At 38.9% G+C, this 2,541-nt stretch overlaps 1 long non-coding RNA gene across 1 annotated transcript; it reads right to left on the bottom strand.

Annotated features, from left to right (window-relative positions):
* Positions 1–749: 749 nt before the first annotated feature.
* Positions 750–1,477, bottom strand: LOC116174918. Its single transcript, XR_004146195.1, has 3 exons — positions 1,405–1,477; positions 1,197–1,322; positions 750–1,122 (listed from the first exon to the last, which is right to left on the bottom strand). It is a non-coding gene; the product is annotated as an uncharacterized LOC116174918 (long non-coding RNA).
* Positions 1,478–2,541: the final 1,064 nt, after the last annotated feature.

Here is a 2,541-nt window from a genome sequence, read left to right as displayed (position 1 = left end):
TTGTAGCGTTTCGTAGTGATTTTAAATTGTTCCCGCGTAATTTGTTTTAAAAATTTGTGAAATCAAGGCAAGTGGTTGCCCTTGCATGTACATGTACGATAAGCAAAGCGGTTTTCCACGTGAAGTTCGGCATTAGATTGAATGTGGTTTAACCGAACGCTGTAAGCTGATTCTTTACCCACATTTGTTAAAAAAATTGCCTTTGTTAGTTTGTTTCTTCAGGGTGATTTTGGGGTGTTCGTGTCGATATTCGGTAAGTGGGGTTCGTTCAATAAACTTAGGGTAATTGTGTGTTTAATCTTTTAGGCCGTTGTGTACAGTTATAATTATTGCCTTTAGTTTGAAAATTGGTAAATACCCACCTAATAGTCGGGGCTAAAATCTCAGAAAAGCTCTCCGTTTCAATGCAAGAAGCATTTCATGTAACAATTGAGTTAACACCGGTTCTCCCCTATTTAGACCCCGTTGAATCCGAATATGCCATTTGCCAACTCGAAATTTCAACCGGAAGTGAGATATTCAAGATGGCGTCCAAAATAGCGCCAAATTTAAGTGTTTTTTTGCTTTTGGTCATATGTGTGCGATCCAAGTGTCTATCCCTAGGTTTTTTGGGGCGTAGAACACGATTAAATACTTAAAAATAAATTTGGTTAAGAAAATCACCATTAAAAAGTCATATTTTAACAAAATTTCAACAATATTAACCAAAAAAATCATTTTTTTATCGAAATGTGTAGAAAATTATGTGCTGTGTCTGAGGGGATTTAGAGCATGTTTAAATGCTCAAAATTATTTTAAACAAGTGTTAAAGGACTTTTATTTTCTGAATTCAATTGACATTAATACTCGTCATTCATCGTCATCGTCACCTGCCCCATTCAAGCACTTTGCTCTGCACTTACACAGTTTTGTGCAAGGGACCCAGGGCTCCTTCCTACACCCACACTGCTTTGTGTTACACAGTCCTTTGCAGCCACAAACACTAAACTCCGGGCATGACTTTGGGATAGATGGCAGAGTCATGAGAATAGGCACATATCGCCCGCCTTCCACCTTCCACCCACAATTTTTAGGGTCAGGTAGTTCGGGGAAGGCCACGTGGGAGTTTTTCCACACAAAAACCTAAATAAAATAAATTAATATGAAAATACCTGCGACAGTTAATGTACAAACGCCACTTAAAATATTAATTTTACCTGATAGTGGCACCGAAGGATATGCAAGCGCAGTGCGTCACTGGTAGGCGGCAAGAATTCCAGCACCTTTACAGCTCCAAAAAGAGAAACGCGCGCTGCATTTGACATTGTAATGTCTGGCCCAACCTAAAATAAAAGTGACATAATTGTAAAAAAATAAATATTTTTACAGCAAATAATTTGTGGTGAATAAGGGGACGCAACAAACCTTGTACAAAGCTTGCACCACGAATTGCTCGATATTGTCGAGTACATCGCTGGCCAGGTCAGAGGTAGCTCCAAGTCCAAGATGTACTCGACAATATCGAGCAATTCGTGGTGCAAGCTTTGTACAAGGTTTGTTGCGTCCCCTTATTCACCACAAATTATTTGCTGTAAAAATATTTATTTTTTTACAATTATGTCACTTTTATTTTAGGTTGGGCCAGACATTACAATGTCAAATGCAGCGCGCGTTTCTCTTTTTGGAGCTGTAAAGGTGCTGGAATTCTTGCCGCCTACCAGTGACGCACTGCGCTTGCATATCCTTCGGTGCCACTATCAGGTAAAATTAATATTTTAAGTGGCGTTTGTACATTAACTGTCGCAGGTATTTTCATATTAATTTATTTTATTTAGGTTTTTGTGTGGAAAAACTCCCACGTGGCCTTCCCCGAACTACCTGACCCTAAAAATTGTGGGTGGAAGGTGGAAGGCGGGCGATATGTGCCTATTCTCATGACTCTGCCATCTATCCCAAAGTCATGCCCGGAGTTTAGTGTTTGTGGCTGCAAAGGACTGTGTAACACAAAGCAGTGTGGGTGTAGGAAGGAGCCCTGGGTCCCTTGCACAAAACTGTGTAAGTGCAGAGCAAAGTGCTTGAATGGGGCAGGTGACGATGACGATGAATGACGAGTATTAATGTCAATTGAATTCAGAAAATAAAAGTCCTTTAACACTTGTTTAAAATAATTTTGAGCATTTAAACATGCTCTAAATCCCCTCAGACACAGCACATAATTTTCTACACATTTCGATAAAAAAATGATTTTTTTGGTTAATATTGGTGAAATTTTGTTAAAATATGACTTTTTAATGGTGATTTTCTTAACCAAATTTATTTTTAAGTATTTAATCGTGTTCTACGCCCCAAAAAACCTAGGGATAGACACTTGGATCGCACACATATGACCAAAAGCAAAAAAACACTTAAATTTGGCGCTATTTTGGACGCCATCTTGAATATCTCACTTCCGGTTGAAATTTCGAGTTGGCAAATGGCATATTCGGATTCAACGGGGTCTAAATAGGGGAGAACCGGTGTTAACTCAATTGTTACATGAAATGCTTCTTGCATTGAAACGGA

The sequence above is a fragment of the Photinus pyralis genome, unplaced genomic scaffold (assembly GCF_008802855.1).
Source record: "Photinus pyralis isolate 1611_PpyrPB1 unplaced genomic scaffold, Ppyr1.3 Ppyr1.4_LG6, whole genome shotgun sequence".
NCBI classification, from domain to species: Eukaryota; Metazoa; Arthropoda; class Insecta; order Coleoptera; family Lampyridae; genus Photinus; species Photinus pyralis.
This window is presented reverse-complemented; position numbering and strand designations above follow the sequence as displayed.